This window comes from Drosophila hydei, unplaced genomic scaffold (genome assembly GCF_003285905.1).
Source record: "Drosophila hydei strain 15085-1641.00,03,60 unplaced genomic scaffold, DhydRS2 tig00008128-arrow-arrow-pilon, whole genome shotgun sequence".
In the NCBI taxonomy this organism is placed as follows: Eukaryota; Metazoa; Arthropoda; class Insecta; order Diptera; family Drosophilidae; genus Drosophila; species Drosophila hydei.
Genome location: NW_022045838.1, coordinates 179,651 through 198,135, shown reverse-complemented (window position 1 = coordinate 198,135; position 18,485 = coordinate 179,651).

Sequence of the window (18,485 nt, the reverse complement as noted above, 5' to 3'; positions counted from 1 at the left end):
TTGTCAGAAGTTTGCAGAAATGGAAAAACTAATTGTGTTATGATAGCAGTCTTATGGCAATACATAAACTTGGCGATCAGGGCAACGTAGTAAAGAGATCTGAACACAAGAAAATGTATCGAAAATTATAATAATCGTCCGAATCTACTTAGCATTCTTCATTATAATCGAGTATATTAAAGACTGACATATCATAATGTAGGCCGTAACTTAATTTATATATGCAGCGACTTAACTTCATGATTTCTGACACTGTTAAAGACAAGTTTATATATAGAAAAGCTTTTGATATCCTCAGTGTATTGAAGCTGATGCAGCATAGCAGCTCGACTATTGTTTTCATCGTTGGTCATAAGATACAATAAGCTGCTCTTAATTGAAATATGCAGTTCAGTTAACAGAATGCCATTACCTTTAATTAGTCAAGAGTGTGAATGAAGATAGCTCTTGTAATGAATCTCATTGTTTGAGTCAAACTGGCTAGCCCTAGATATAATAATGTAGTTTGATGAGTTGATGAATTTTGATACATTTTGATTCCGATTTTTTGAGAATCAGAAAAGTTCTTCATATAAGAGCCTGATTTTTAGCGTCCATTCATATGTCAACTACAAGTTATAGTAAGCAAGAAATCTGGTAAAATTCATAAATTGCCAAATTTGATTAAAAATCTTTTTATCCTAAAAATTTGTTCATTTCTATCGATTCGAATAAATTTGTATATAAATTGTTAACTATAGGAAGTATGGCATCAATCGGCTCTTAGCTCAATGCTTATGTCCTCAATTCGATTTTACCTACTCAACGTATCTCAATTAAATCAACTCCCTGTGCGCCCTCCTGCTAGAAATTTCGCACAGTGTAGCGACCAGACCATGTGGTTGCTGGCAATGCATTTCTCAGGCAAAGCATTTGATTGACATGTGTCTGTGCGGCGACTAGGCAACATGTGTTGCGACCTGCGTGCCTTTCATACTTGTAACCTGATTGTTATTGTATAATGCCTTATATATACACTGCTCGCCAAAAGGAGTGCTGGCAGCCGGTGCATTGGCTGTTTGCGCAAATTGCGAATTGCAAATTGCATTCCATGGCCGTTGAAAGCAACTTTGCCAGCTAATCAAATACAACAGACGATGTCGTATCGATAGCAGGGAATGCATTGCATAACACAAGCGTCCCACCACCCGCTCCCTTTCGCTATGTCTAAGTCAGAAAGGGGGACCTGGCAGCGTAGTCACTAATAAAGTTAACATGGCAAACAACTTGGCAATGATGTGAACTTTATGCGCAAGCTAAATGTCCTTTGATGCTAGCAAGCCAAGGATCAAACGAGGCACGCTTCAGCGCATATGTCCAGCTAAAAGCTTTTAGTCAAAAAAATGTATAAAATAAAAGAACGGCAACTCTAGTTGCAAGCGTTGCAGTTACATATTGGCCAACTATAACGAGCCAAGTGAAGTGCAGAGTCAAGCATAAAAAACCTAGAAATTAGTTGCAGCTGTAGAATGTTGAAGTCGGCATACTCTACTAATATGTGAAATATATAATCTCTTATGTCTCTTCTATTCCTGCAGTACCTAAAAGTTACTAAAACACATTTCTATAACAGTTGAAAGCATTTAAAAGATATAATTATTTATATAGTTCATCTAAATTGACAATTAAAGTATATATATCTCTATATATTATATAGATGGTGCATTTAAATATATATATCATGCATACTTTATTCCTTTCGCAACTAACTGTAAAACCGATCATACCCCAATAACACTTCCGACTGCAACGCAAGACAGCAAACTGCAGAAAATTGTCATGTGGAAATTTCGTTTTTTCGCGTTTCCTTTTCAATTATACAAAACTCTCAGGCAAAACGTTTTCCATGCGATACTAAAATCGTCGAACTGTCAATTGATTTTGTAACTAATGGACTTAGCTGAAGTTGCAATTACTTGCAACTATCAACATTAAAGCCAAATGCATTTGTTTAATGGATTTGCCAGTGACAAGTTTAAAAATATTTTTTCATAATTTTTTATACAAATTTCTAACAACTTTTCCCATTCTTCCACAAAATGAAACTTTACTTGTCAATTTTTTGGCCTCTGCTGCTTCTTATTCCCCACAGGTTGTTGTGGTTGTTGCAGCTTGAAACTTTACTCATTGGGATTATTTTCTAGTTGCAACTATAACCCGATTTGTTTGCATGGCAGACATGGTGCAACGGGCGGTCCTCGATCTCCTGCATATCCTGGGTGCTCTTCGCTTTGGTTTTGTATAAATAAAAACCACAAAGTGTTTGGACTCGACCTATGCCAATAAGGGCACACAGAATGCCTCAAAAATGTAAAAACGACAAAATACAATTTAACCACAATTCGAATTGTGGCCAAGCAACAAGCCAGACGCACACACACGCCCACCCACTCTGACCAGCAGGTCCATGGACAACAAAAGGAGTCTAGGGATCTTTGCCCAAAAGGCTGTCACATAAATAGCTAACAATGTAAACAAACTGCTTAGCCACTTTTCGGCCCATATTTATGCCCTGTGGCCAGGCGAATGTTAGGAAAAAAACAAAAACTCAATGCACTGTACGAAATGATGTGTGAATTGGCTTTTGCCTTTTGTAACTGGCTTAAGTCTGGTCAAATGTAACCGATTTCTGTGCGGCGATTTCGTTTTCTGTTCGTTTTTGCTCTAGCTTCTAGTTCGAATTTAATTTCTATTTATATTTGTTTTATTTTTTACAAAATTTAGATTTTAATATTTTTCAAAAATATTATTTAAATTTATTTTCATTTAATTCGTTATGCAAACTGTCATAAAGCTGCTTCAAATAACGAAAAAAATTTAATTTTAAAATTTTAAAACATTTTAATTTTCAATAATGTCTCAAGATTTAATTGATTTCTATGCCTGATGAGTTTGTGCAAGGGAAATAGAAAAACTTAAATTAATTACATTTTCAATTTGAACAATTTCCTTTTACAAACACTCTACAAATCTGCATGGAAATAAAAAAAAAATAGTTTTTCAAATCAAATTTTGATATTCATTCTACAAATCGATTGTAAATCTCAAAACTAAAATTGAAATCAAGCTTAAAAGAGCTTAAGTGCTCAAATATGAATACCATTTTGGTATGTCAGTCAGTTATTGTAAGAGATTTGCGATTTGATGACTTTAATTACCTTTTCCACTCTAGTCTGGTGACCGAAATCGCAGCGAATCGATTCGAATCGAAAACTGTCATCTTAATTAGGCAGCCACTGGCTGGGACAGCTGTCCAGCGCATTGGGAGCAAATAAGCGACAGTCGAAGCTAATGTGTCTAATGAAGTCTTTGGCTGATTGATTGCCAGGCATTTCCGGCCAGACCTCGAACAAGACGCCATCCGATCAATGGATGTGACTCAATATGTCAGCCGATTGGCCCCGGGGAGGCGCCAATTTCCGAAAACTAGCTGCGCTGGCCCGTCGCTACATATCCACGCCTCAGTCTTTGCTCACTTTAATGGCCAACTTCTCCATCTTGATGGCCTGTCCATTGGCCAAGTTTATTACTTTAAAATCGCAAAATGCGCCATAACATTAACATGAGCCATGGACGGGGCTTGGACGGTGGCAAGGTTGCCAGCTCATAAAATGGCTTTTAAAGGTCATAAATATAAATTGAAATTGCGTTGACAACGACAGCAACAACAACAACGGCAACGACAAAATAAAAAAAACAAACTTTATCAGTGGCCAATAGAGCTGCGTGTTGCGTGGTAAAAAATAAAAAGAGAACATGAATCCTAAGAGCGAAGTTTTTTTCCAATATTTTTTACTGCACACTGTTATATGATGTACAAGCACACACATATATACAAGACAACAAACATGTTTCATATTATTAATAAGCATACTCAAATCAAGCAATAAAAGCGGTTAAGCATGCTTCAGTCGTTAGTGATAGCAGCGAAGATACTCTAAATTGAATTGCTTTTTGTGGGAGTTCGCTTTATGTCTAACATTTTTGATGGCTGGCACTTCGGCTTTCTTTCTGCTCTTTCAAAGGATTTGCTCTGAGCACATCGGGTCTTAGGCAGCAAAAGCAGTCTATGCTGGGACTTACCTCAATATTCTTTCTTGTACACCTAAATTCGCTCCAAACGGAGCTAAGTGCAGGAGGGAGAAATGTGACTAGGCTGAGTAGGCACTAAGTCGTTGCTAGCACTTTTTGTGCTTCCTATATTCTTAATGGGTTTCTGGTTATTCTTTTGTTGAATATCCTTAGCTCGCCCTCGAGGTCCTTCGATGATAACTAGCATTAGCTTTCCAACTTTTCACGTATTGTATTCTTTTTACACATGTTTCTATTAAACCTTTATTCAAAATTATTGTAAGGTAAGAAGTCCAAACTATTCTCAGGCAGCTAGCTCTTGTGCTTTAGCTTTTAACATGTGTATGAAAGTTGAACTGATTTTTCGATTTTATTTAACTTTGCATTGAAGTGTTAGAGCTTGTCCATTTATTTTGAATTTTTTACGATAAGTATCATGTAGTTCTTACTCATTTTCTTTGAATAACTTTCTTCAAACTCAGCCTTTAATTGTCTTCCTTAGCTCGTTGTCTTTTGCCTAAGTGTGAGGCCTTGTTGACTCTTTAAGCTTTGTTATTTTACACGCAGTTACCCGTATAAGATCTCGCTGGCATTTAGATATTATTTTTAGCAAGTAAGTCCTTGTAAATAAGAACAACAGGCTTACCCTGCGAGCACACGCCAATGAACCTTGCTCGACTGTTGCCTGGTTACGCAGTTGGCCCTCACTTTTGCCTCAAATCCCATTCCACATTTTCCCGATTCGACTGGCAATCATTTCTACGGTCATTTGGCGAGCGCCGCTCAGCCTTAAAATTGGAAAAATACGTTAGAGCCAAGGCCTCAGCTAGCAGTTCTGCAGCTACAGCTACAGCTGCCTCCTTTTCCGCTTCAACTGCAGCTGCATCTCCAGTTCCATCTCCAGTTCTGGCTTGCCGCTCGTCGTCGCTTTTTATGAGTGGCGTTAAAAATGTGCAGCGCGCCCGTCGGCTCGAGTGCAATAAAAGTAAAACACATTGCCAAAGCCAGCTTGCAGCAATATTTGCGCAATATGGCAGCGACCTCATCCTTCGGCCGCGACCATTCAGAAAAGACTGAACACTGGGCAGACGGCATCCTTCGGCCGCTGCGTTCATTATTTATTTTATTTTATTAGAAATTATTTAGTGCAGCAGCAGCAGCAAATGCCGCCGATGCCTCCGCCTACTGGTTCGGTGCTTCATTTTGCTATTGCCTTGCGGGTGGGATTCCTTTTTATTGTTATCTCAGCCATTCAACATGCTGCACTGCAGCAGGCTGAGCTGCCGTCCAAAGTGCATTAAAGCTGATTAATTTTATTACTGGCGCAGCCATCTGTAGCGCAGCCAATTGCAATTCCTTTCCCTTTACTTTTCGCTTCTCGCAGCCAAAACAACAAATCTGCCGAAGAATAGAGTTTTAAATGATTGTAATTTAATAAAGCGAGACACGCAGATGGAACTTTCAGGTTGAGGATTATTTATATAACCACAATTTAACATCCACTTGCAGTCTGTTAAGGTATTTCTTTTATTAAATGTCTGAGTCTCTGTTTTGCATCTCATTTTATCTATTTACTATCAGCTTACTGGCTTATGTCCACTCTGCTATGGTCCATCTATACAGCTATCCATCTATTCATCTGTTCATAAATCCATCTATTCATCTATCTATCGATACATCAATCCATGTATCCATCTATCCGTTTATCCATCCATCTTAAGTTGCATGCAGATATCCTTAATTTTGACTCATTCAACACTTTCTATGACTTAATCTACAATTTATAATTTTACAGGGTATATAAATGACTGATATTCTTAAAGATAATATACACCTGTCTTAAAAGTTACTTAAAGTTTTTTTTTTTTATTTTGTTCAAAGTGAATGAAAATTGTATTCGTCTTGACTGTTATAACCCTCTATACTTTACAATATTAAAGGATATACAAAAGTATTTATATATCCACAAAAACATATTTAAATTGAATGGACATTTCCTTCACTGCTGGCTTATTCATTGATGAACAGCGATATTTAAAATGTACTTTTACAGTGAGTAGCAGCAGCAACAGCAAAAGGTAAATGGAGCAGACCATAAAAATGCCATTCAGTCAATTGGTCTTCGCTTTTGAGAAATATTTAAAATGCCAGACGAAAATTTGCATGAAAATGTTTCACTTAACGGCCGCAAAGCAGTTGTGGAAGAGCGCGGAAAAGCCTCAACATAAAAACGCATCAAGAGGAGACGCCGCGTTGTCTGTTCCTATTGGCGTTGTTGCTGCTGCTTTTGTTGTGGCCGTGTGCATTTGGCAAGCCCGATTTGATGATTGTCATCGATACGGATGCACATTATGCCGGCTGTCCCTGTCCGGTGCAGCCAATCAGCCGCCGGAAATGCCAATTGCCAATTGGGCGCCATTTCACAGACAACAACAGCAACAAAGGGCCACAAAAAACCTCATCGTTTGTTTCCATTTCGCTAAGAGTGAGGCCTCAGTGCTCAGTGCTCAGTGCTCAGGGCGCGGGGTCAACGGGTAAACGGGTAAACGTTTATGCGCTTGTTTGCGCGCATTTCCACGCTGCACGCTGCACACTGCACGCTGCACCCACGCACTTTATGACAGTCGCGCACAAAAGTATGCAACAGTCATTGGCAAAGCGGCGCCGCTTTGTTATTTAGCTCCACTGTACATCATCTCGAATTGTAACTGCGACTCATAGCTGCCACGTTTTCGGCTTTGCTTATTCGAGGTTTTTGGCAGGTGGATGCGCACCTGAAAATGACCATAATTAATTGCATGTACCTGCGGCCATTGGCCCCCATCGGCTGCCAATTAGCGCCAGTTGAATTGTCAGCACGAGCTGCACTTCTGTGTCTCTATCTCTCTGCAGGTCTATGTTCTTGAAATACTCTATGTAAGAAGTGGCAAAAGGGTATATTGGTTGCACTTCGAGCGGCTGATTGCATGCGCGCTTCTTAACAATGTAATATATATCTGCATTACTGAGCTATTAATACCCTATAAATCAATTAGAAAAGGGACATATAAGTTTATCATTTTGTCTAACTCTGTCAAAGTATGTAGACTGCTTACATATACATATATGTGTATATGACTAGGCTGAGATCTTAAACCCCTATGCAACAATTGGAAGAATGCATATTTGTTTGCTCATGCTCTATCCTTTCGAGTTCTTATTCTGCAGAGTATTTAGAAGTCCTGTAGAGCCCATTATTATATTTGAGACTAGTTTTTAAGTGAGTTCCTATGCAACAGAGGTTTTATAGGCACTGTCTTGCTGCAGCAGTCTTACAATCTTACAATTCTCAGTTCATTAATCTATTTCTTATAAATTAATAAATAAAGTTTGTTGCAGTTGTTCACTTTGTTAATTATCTCAAAAATTTCCTCAGCTTTAAGCTAAATTTTATTATAATCCTATCGCTTTTGCACTCAGTTAAGGTATTCGCTAGTCAATCACAGCCGACAGTGACATTCGCGCTTGTTGTTTATGCCACTTGCTGAATTGATTGATGGCTGCAGTGGACGTGGGGCAGACATCGTACGAATAACGAGATAAAAGATAACTGGATGCTGCAACTGGCAGCCCATTCAAATAGTCCGCCTCATTAGCTGGCCGCATGCAGTGCAGAGCAGCATCCGGTGGAGCAGTTAGAGTACATGCAGACACACGCAACGACGCACACACGCCTTGGAGTGTTTTTCAATGTTTTACAACTTAACAACACTTCAGTTGGCCGCATATTTTCATTAACAAAAGTGCCAGCCACTTGGCCACTTTTTTCCTATCAACCACACACACACACATGCTCGCACACTCATACATATATGAACAACACTTGGAGCATTATAATCGGAGCAGCAGGCAAGCAAATCGGTTTCGCATGAAACGCAATTGTCTATAATTACATTATCCCAACTATCAATTAAACCAAATTGTCTGACGGCCGCTCCGGGCCTCTGCCCGGAACTCCAGCAGACACACACGCACAGGCCCATGAGCAATGCTCATTTCCCACACACACACGCACACACACACAGTCACACGCAGAGGAGTGTTGCCTGCAGCATGATGGCAGTCTGTTATATGTTTTTGTGATTGTATAACAAGACCCCTGTGCGTGCCTCTGTATCCTTCACAGTTACACACCATATCCATGTCTCTCTCATGTGTGTGTGTGCGTACACTCGTAATCGCCGCACACAAAAGCATTTAAATAATTTTACTGGCGCTGTCGACGCCGAACGCTGATATCGGAGTATTTTTCAAGTAATTGTTATAATAACAAAACGCAAAAGCAACAACAACAACAACCACAACACAAAGCCAGACACACACTCGCACTGTCATGGCAATTACATACACACACACACACACAGTTACATTGAAATATGGTAGTCACAATTACATTTAGGCACTCGCTCTCTGACTCACATCCTAAATTTAATGTTGATGCGCGGCATGAAATCGCGATTTGAAATTCGTATTATGCCAAATTATCTTTTCTCGGAAATTTCATTTAACTTATTGAGACTTTGTAATTTAGAAGGCTTAAAAGATTAATGTACGTCAGTGAACTCATTAGTCTTGAAACCGTTTATCGAACTTGTTAGAGATTAAGAAGAAGTAATGCGTGAGAGTTCATTTGATTTAACGTTGAGAATTGTGATCTGCTCGTTGCTCAATCAGTTATTAACTAGTCAATCAATCAGTCTGTAATGTAGTCAATCAATCAGTATCATTCAATCAAGCCTTTAGTGAGTTTGAGAATGGTTCACTGGTCAGTCAATCGCACGCTAAATCAGTCATTCAATCAGATAATAAGTCAGTAAGTCAATCAGTCCCTCTCTTAGCCAATCATCTCATCAATCAGTAAGTAAGTTATTCAGTCAGCCAATGAGTCTTTCAATCAATCAGTTAGTCAATCAGTCAGTCAATATAATAGGAGGAATCAGTCAATCAATCAAGTCAGTCAAAAGTTATTCAGCTATTATTTAACATTAGATATGTTCGTCAATCAATGCATGAATTGCCCAGCACAAAAGCTGAAATGCAACCAATTCAATGAAGGCATCAATCAGAATCAGGTTTTTAAGACAGCTAAACCTGGCCATGCTTGTCCGCCAGCAATATACTGTTCAGTCAGTGAGCTAGTCTGATACTTAAGCGCTCAGTAAATTAAGCTAATTTTAGTGTCACAAAATTTGATCAGCAGTCAGTCAATCAGTCAGCTTAACAGCCAATCAGTTCAACAATCAGCTCAATCAATCAATTCAAAAAGACTGCACATATATTATTTAATCAGTCAGAAGATCAACATAAAACTACATTACCACTCAGTCAATCAATCAACGAGGTAATCATTCATTAATCAAATCAAAAATTTTATTAAAAAGGCTGCATAAGTCTTTCAGTCATATCTGTCTATCGAATATACCTCGTCTAAGCATTGATCATCCGCCAGTCAATCAAGCATGCATCAATCAATGCACAACAGTTTAGATTTTAGCTAATTCACGTTTTTGGGCCGCATAAACTGGGTTCTGGCCAAAGTGTTTGCAGAAGTAGCTTTCGCATTTTGGCGTCCAACTCTCGAGCGATGAGTGTGAGTGCGAGTAAAGTTAAAATTTGTTTTGCTTTCACATTTAATTGAAATTTACGCCGCTTTGTCGGCGTCTCGTTGTCGCGACAAACGTCGACTTTTATCATTTTAAAAGCCGCCCGACCGCCCGTTGTGCTGGCCGCTGCTCCACCTCCAGCTGGCAGTGACGGTGCCGCCGCGGCTGGAGCCGTGCCTGCAGCTGTGCCTGCCCGGTGTCTGAGGCCCGTCCGACAGCCACTTTTGCAGCAAATTAAATGCATTTTGCACGCACGCACACTTATCCACTCGCCACTAGTTACGTCTCTCTCACTCTCTCTCTCTCTCTGTGTGTGTGTCATTTAATTTTAAAAAGTTTTCGCTGCACGAGATTTACAGCGCCCGAATGACTAAAGAGTTTTCACACACACTCGCCCTGCTCAACGGACTCGCCCCTCTTTAATATCACTTAATTGAGAAGTTGTTCGAATGACTCCGCTCGCCCCACCTTCGCTCAGGCAGGTGAGCAAATTGCTGACAGCGGTGCAATCAATAAGAAATTTGTTTACACAATGCCTGACAGAATTAAAAAGAAAAGAAGCAGAAATAAAACAAGAGAAAAGTGCCAGGTCAAGGATTAAGTTCGAGCAAAGGGAAAGTGCCAGAGAATGTCTAATACAACATATTCGGACATATGTTTTAGGAAAACTGAAACTAAATAAATTTACAAATATATGAATTACGAACATTTAAAACAATTGTTAAACTGAGCGAAAACATTTACTGAAAACAAATGCCTTTTTGAAAGCTTAACAAATATTAAAAAATATTTTATTAATATTTTGCGTCTTTAAATATTTTTGTTTTTCAGCTAATTTTCCTTTACAGTCCAAAATTTTCTCTAAGTGCACAAGCCTCTTAAATTATTAAAGACTTTTATTGAATATTTTATAAATCTTTTACGACTTACATAAAGTCATATACAGGCGTCCAATGTGAGCAATTTGTAATGTCAGCCTAGACAGCTCTCACACACACACTTACACACACACATACACGGAAATAAGCATCAAAGGAAAAGTGCAATGTTGTTTGTGGTCAAATACAAAAAAGGACATGGAACGCACTGGGCTCTGAGCATGGGGGCATGGTCAAACGTTGCCTAGGGGCCAATGCTAGCCACATTTTACGCATTTGCAATGGGAATTTATGAAATTGCAAAGGAGCAGCCGAGCGTCAGGTCCTGCTCGATAAAGGACAATGGACTGCGGCAATGGCAGCAACAAAAATGCCATTTATTTGTTAATTTACCCACGCAGCATCAAATATGTGAAGTCAACAAAAGCAAAACCCCAAAATGAAAAACAACAAAGCAGGGGGGATGAGGCGCACACAGTCCAGAGGCAGGTGCAAACCAAATCTAAGGTAAGAGTCCCAACAGCAGCAACCAGGAAGCGAATCACGTCGAAGCAGAAAAGTCCTTGGCAACAACTGCGCCGCAAGCGCTTTTAAGCTACTTGTTTTGTTGGTTTGCTTAATCCGCCCGGATTGGACACAGGTTCTGGGCTTATTTACGTCTGGACGGGATCACCCTCGATGCCTGTGTGGGCGCGCTCTCTAGTTTATTAGTCCACAACTGCCGGCCTAATGATGCCTGTCCACAGCAGCGGCCTAGGCATTCATTTTGTGTCCGTTTGATACGGTTTGTCTGTCTAACTGCAAGCAGCCCTTTGCTTAACGCTACGATGATTATATACCCTGCATACTTGGTCCTTAAATGTGGCATATTCACAAGCTAATCAGTTATAGTAAACAGGCATGTTATGTATGTAAAATTGGTATTTCTGAAGCTCGTTTGCACTTGTTTAGGTATTCGCTTATTTACCTACTACTTATACCCTGTACCTTTGAGCATCGAGGGCATATTGCTGTCACCTACATGGATGTCTAGGTATGCTTTTCAGTCTGTCTATTTGTCTGCTTGGCGTTCCTATTTTCTCATCAGATATGTTAACGCTCTATGAATCGATAAATATCGATTTGCACATTTGAAAGCGTTTTCTTTTGCTTTTATCGATAATATCTTCTTACTGTCAAAATCAATCATACTCGATTGCAAATCTTATAGATAATAATTTCAATATATTTAATATCTTATTTCACAGATATTTCGATTTCGATAAAAATCGATAAATAGCGATTTGAATACGTGATGGTAAATGATGATGGTATGATGCTTAGGATATATGAGCTATAAATAGTAAATTGCTAACAATTATAACTGCTCTTTTTGCTTTATATATTTTATTATCAAAAAACCGATAAATATCGCTTAAAAGAGCCACCGATACACAGCAATTAGCTCTCATCTCATACACAAATATTTTAAATTGTTATTCAAAAACTCTTCACTTTGTCTAGGGCATCCCATAGTCTCGCCTTGTGCACACTTTCTTGAATTTGATTTCATTCTGCTATTTTTTTTAACTTTTTTATTTTTAGATAATGTTAACAATGTTTTCAACTTGTTGCCCATTCTCCGTTTTTTAATTTACATTGGCATTGTATAAATATTTAGACAAGCTGCCAGGCCAGGCGAGCGCAGCTGCTGCGAGGCTCATGCTTGATTTATGCAGGAGTGTGTAGGCGGTTGGGGTGGTTGGCTGGTTGACTGCCTGGCTGGGCGGATGGCTGGCTGAGTGGCTAGGGTGATTTGGTTGGCGGAATATCAGGCCCGCTTCTAATGTTGATTTTGCGTCTTTTTGCGCTCTCAAGGCAAGTTGCGCGCGTTTGTTTGTGCAAATGCTTTTTCAACAATTGCGAGCCAGGACTCTCGGCGATCCCCCTAGAGATTAACGTGACTGCCAGAAGCACACACTCTATATATGTGTGTATGTGTAGATAATCCAATTAATATGCACACAAAAACGCAGCTAGACAACAATAACTAAGCACTACGAGGCGCCATGTTGAATATCTGGCAAACCGGAAGCGCAGCCGCTGCAGCGGACAAAAGGAGAAGGAGGAGCAGCTGCGGCTGCGACTGCGGCAGCGGTAAAAGCTGTTCAAACATTTACGAGCTGTTGCTGTTGCTGTTGCTGTTGCTGTTGCTGCTGGCTGGTGGTTAGCTCTTGGCAAACAGACAACAGGACCAGCTCACATCCTTCTCGCCTGGAGTAACCCACACAGGAGTTGCAGCAGCTGTGCTCGCAGCAGCATAGAGCAATGCATAAAACTAATTTGCGGCCGGGCAATTATGCAGCTCCAGCTGCAGCTGAAGCCAAAGCTGCTTCAAGGTACTTTCACTCTGTGCCTACGCCTATCCAGCTACTAATTTCCTTGCGAAAGTTACTGTCTATAGCCCCGTTCTGATTCGCAGGTCATGCAACGATCAGGCTTATCACGGAAGCAGGTGAGAACATAAAGAACAACTGCATTATAATCTGCTTTAAGTAGAAAAATAGCTAAAGGCAGGTCCTCTCAAAATATGACTCTAAGACTGTAAATCAGACCTAGCGGCTATCAAACTGTGCTCTTATTATTCTCAACCTGCAACAAAATGGATCTATTATCGTTTAGTCCAACCAATTGCAGTGACTGTCAAACCTTAACTAGCACATACCAAGCTGTATGGACTTAGAGTCAAGAAGCTCTCAAACTCCAAAAAGCAGCATCCACGTCAAATTGTGCTCAAAGCCCATAAGCTCCTTTTCATGCTGTGAAGCAGTGTATCTGCACTTGATATCTATATTAGCTAGCCAAGTGAATAGCGGACTTATCCCTGCGTATCCACATACCTGAGTCGCAGTCTCCTTTATTGTATTCCTTGCGCAGTTCCTGGTGCGCCTCGCTCTATCTAGATTATCTTGTCACAGAGCAGCCGCCGTTCAAGAAGTTAATTTTTCTTTCATTAGCGCCTCTCTGACATCGGCGTCACTTAACCCCCGTGGCGGAAACTGCTTCTTACTCCTTCTCCTGCTCCATTTCTAACATTTATGCTCAAAATAAAACTTTGCTTATTATAACTATGTGAAAGTGTCGCGGCAGCAGCCCCCAACCACTTTCCCCTCTCTCACTCTCTCTCCGCTTATTCACTGAATATTCTAATATCAGGCAGCAGCTTCGCAGCTGGTGGGCTCGGGCCATTGCCGCAGCCGTACACGTATTGGCATCGAAAAACTTTTTATTAGTGTCGAAAGTGGGCAATGCGACGCCTGCCACGCCCATCTACAGAAATCAGTGAGCTGAGTACGTTGCGTATGATTAATATGCGGCACACGTATTACCACAAATATTGATTTTTAAATAAGCCGAACAGCCGCCCAGGTATGTGGGCCAAGACCACAGCGCGGCACAAAAGCTCTGCAGGACTCGCACATAGAAAGCGAGAGAGAGAGCTAACTAGACATCAAACTTTGTTTGTGCTGCTTGATGTGGTAAAAATCAACAACGAAATTATATAATTTGCTGTGTAATCAGCTAAGTTTAAATGTGAAATGTGAAAAAGGCGTCGTGATTTGAGCTGTTGGCTCATGCGGCGTATGAGTAATGCCCGCCTATAAGATTACTTATACGTAAAAGCCGCAAAAAGTGCCAGTCATGCAGCACTTTGACAAATGAAACATTGGCTAAAGGCGCATTGAAGTAGCGAACGAAGTTCACTTTGGCATTGGGCAGATTCGAGCGCGTTTTTGTTGGCGGATAGCTGGCAAAATGGCGACGCCAGCGAGCGAATTTTAATGCCATTGATGGCTTATTTTCAGGTTTACGACTTTATTTTTGCTACCTAGCCAACGCTTGCCACTGCCACCGCTCCTGTCTGTTTGTCTGATCAGCGGCATTCACTCACGGGCGCGCGTTTGTTACTTTTGGCTATGGCAACAGCCCCTCCCACCACCCCACCACCCATTCATCCAAAAACAACGGAGTATGCTTGAGTGGTTTTTAGGCGCAGTTGTTTCTATTTTCTCTTTCTCTCTCTCGCTTTCTCTCCTTCTCTCTGTCTGCTTCTTCTTCTCGTGTTTTTATTGCAATCGCAAATTCCACGCTTTTTATTGCAGCTCCATTGAAGTCAGGCAGGCATTGAACCGTAAAGGTTTTTATGGTGGCCATATGCCCTGTAAAACCCGAAGGGATTAAAGTTGCCCTGATCGTGCATAATCTGCCGTTATTCCTTGATATATCTGCGGATTTATAAAGCGCACGCATATATCGCAAAGAGCTAATAGAATTGTGAGCATCAGAAGGACGTCAATTAAGCCATGTGGTGCCTTTTTATGTAAAGTTTCATAACACCTCAGCAGGTGTTGAGCTAATAAGAGTCATTAAGTTGTTTATATACGACTAGGATATGCCCTGTAGATTGCTTTGCAGTAAGCTGTAATCTTATATATAGAGGAACTGATTGAATAGGACTATTCTGTTTTATTTCTTTTTAATTATCGTTTGGCAATCGATAAATTTGTAGGTCTTCAATAGTGAAAACTATAAATTTAGTGTCTTTAGCTCTAAAACAATCTCTCATACGTAAGAAATGTATATAGATCGATATTTATCGAATCTGCAGTTATCGATAACTTTTTAAAAATGATCTACGTAATTTGATATGTCAATTGCAATACCTCAAGTACTCCAGTAAGTGAACCTGACTCTACTCTTGCTTTTATTTAAGATTTATTATTTTGATACCTTATTACATTGATCACATTAATCGCATATACAGGGTATATGGTAAAGCAACTTTCAGTTTAATGCACGTCATTACAGGATTATTTAAATGCAAACTTCAATGTCACGCATTTATGTATTGTATACCTTGTATTTTTGTCATGAACTTGCTGCTTTCCAGAAGTCAAGCTATATCTAGCCATTTCTGAGGCATTTGGCATTAGATACGGTATATACAGATCTCGCCTCATTGCTGTCTCTTTCTGTCTTAGTTCTCAACCAATTTCTAAAAGGTTCTGAGTATAAACTATGTGCTATCTATGCATTCTAACAACTGCTAGTTACTCTGCTCCATAAACCTTTCCAGCAAAATACAGGGTAACCAGTACTAACTCCCTTCTCATATGCCCTCACTTCCACACAATTGGATAGCAGCATCGCCACTTCTTAGCCATCTTCAGTAAAATGTAGGGTATATAGTAAAAAGTTTACTACGCCGCCGTCAACTTTTCCCTTCAGGAGTTTCACCCACTCACCCGCATGCAGGTAAACTCTATTGGCAACAGCTTGTCCGTCCGACTCTCTGTCTACCTGTCTGTCTGTCTGTCTGTCTGTCTGCCCGTTTGACTGTGTCTGCTGTTGCTTTTGTTGCCGGCGGCTGTGCAACAGCATGTTGCATGCTGCTGAGCCGCTCAGTCGACAACAAATTTTTATTGTCAGCATATTTTTTATGTTTTAAGCATGCCATACCCTCGCACACACTCACACACACTCCCTCCCACTTGTCAGACTGAATCGCTTCTGTGTGATGTGATGAACGCGGCCTGCGCATTGACATTGTCTGCAGTCGTTCCCTGCTCTTCCTCCCCCCCAATCCCACTTCAGTTGTGTCTCCCGTTTGGCGGTAAATAAAATATCGTTTCATATAAAAATTCAAGTGCTGCCACGCCCTCCCTTGCCACCGGCATGCCCTCTCGCTGCTGCTGCATCGATTAAGCGTGTCTAACCGTTCGGGCATGCCCCACCATAGCCCAATCCTTTTCGCAACAGTCAACAGGGCAGCATATTTGTTGTTATATTTTTTCATTTATATACATATAAATATATTTCGTACCCACTTTCATTTGACTTTTTTATACCCTGTAGTGTTAGATGAAGAGAATTTGTTTTGATTTTGAACAGAAGTGGTTCTTATGGAAGATAAAGTATTAAGAGTTTGTGCACTATATACCTATTATATAGATGTAAAAAACCATGCAGAAGAATTTTATTTAGTTATATTAGGCATACTTTATATTATATATTATTAAATATCTATTATTCGTATATATACATATATTTTTGATCAGTTTGATGAACCTTCTCTCTCTCTCTCTGTCTGAAGTCGCTGTTAAATAATACTAAAATTTGAAGTTTTAAAATATGAAAAAGTTTTTATGTAAGTTTAACTAAAATTGGTTTAGAATATCTCTAAAATCGATTAAAATCGATATTTCAATGTGCATTTTTAAGCATAAGTCGAAGGTTCTTGTAAATGCTATAGCCTCGTAACTTCCGACTGAATACCAGCTCAAATATTGATAGTCCAGGGTATCTGCTCGTCAGGCATTGCCTACTAAAACACGCCGATTTTTTGTATATATAAATATATACAAATATTCGTTGGAATTGGAACACTACACGTGTTGGTAACATATTTTTGGACATTATTACAATGGTTGCTTTTTGTTATGTTGAACCCCGATTCTCCCTTTTCAAAATATTGTTCGTATGGATTCTATGGCCTTGTGTAGGTGTGTGTGTGGGGGACTGGGAAAGAAAGCGCCTTTTTATGAACACTTGAACGTATTCAAGTTCGCAGCGTGTTTTGAATGTGTTTTGGGTGCTTCACACAGACACAACGGGCGAGGCACAGACAAGTGGCAAATGCATTTTATTCACTGCATATTTTATTCAACAAAATTTTGCAGCAAAGCTGAAGTCAAGTGTAACGAATCAGCTTTGAATGGATGCATCAAATTGGGAAAGTACTTTGTGATGTACACACACACACACACCCACAGTTATATATAGAGTGCATATGAAGCTGGGCTTTTATCATTTTGGCATACTTTTAAAATAACCAAATCTTATTACATTTATCAAGCATGCAATCAATATTATTATGGCTGAAAGGTATTCCGACTGCAAATAAAAAGAAAACAGAGCTTAAAGTGCAGCTACAAAATATACAAATTTATGTGAGCTGCCTTAATGAAAGGCGCTGGCAAAGGCATCAACAATCGAGAGAAATGAAGCCGGAGGTGGGCTGTGGTAGCGGGAGATGTACCAGCGGCTTCAGGGGGCTCAGCAAACCGAATTTCATGCTTAAGCTCTGTAAAATTAACATTTAATTGAAGCCTACATTTCGGCGCTGCGGGCTGTGCGCAATATTAACGAAAAATTTCGCTGCGGTTCGGGCGAGGATGCGAGCGAGTGCAAATCCAAAAAGCAGCCAAGACAACTGCACGCCCCGACCGGGTGCATGTTTTGATAGCGTAAATTATGTTATAAAATTTATTTAATTTCACTTTTGCTGCTGCTGAACGTTTTTGTTGTTGCCCAGCCCCTTGTGGGCGCCTGCCATGCACGCCCTGGAGAGTTGGCGACGGGGCATAACGCAAGCCACAGCTGATGTGGAATGCACACATGCTTCACACGCGCATAGCAACGGGGCAAGTGGGGCAAGAAAGCGGGTAGCGCCTGGTCTCTAGGGTATTTGCAAATTGTACAGGGTTTCGCAGCGCCAACTGTCTCTGCCGCTCCTCCTTGCACTCCTGCCTAGCTTCGCGTGTCCTGCGCGCATATTTATGTGCCAACAGAAACATGCAAACATTCCTGTTGGCATTGGCCAAAAATGAAATGGAAAGCGCGACCAGGTGAATACACACAAGCTCAAGCACACACACACGCACACTCGTCCACACACATATATTGGCAATTCTTAACTGCAGTCCTTAATCTCTCTGCCAGCAGCTAGAGATGACAGCGTGCACTCGAAGCTGTTTCGTGCCTGTGGCCAGCATTGCCAGAGCAGAGTTTTTATAGAATCTGTAGAGAATGCTTG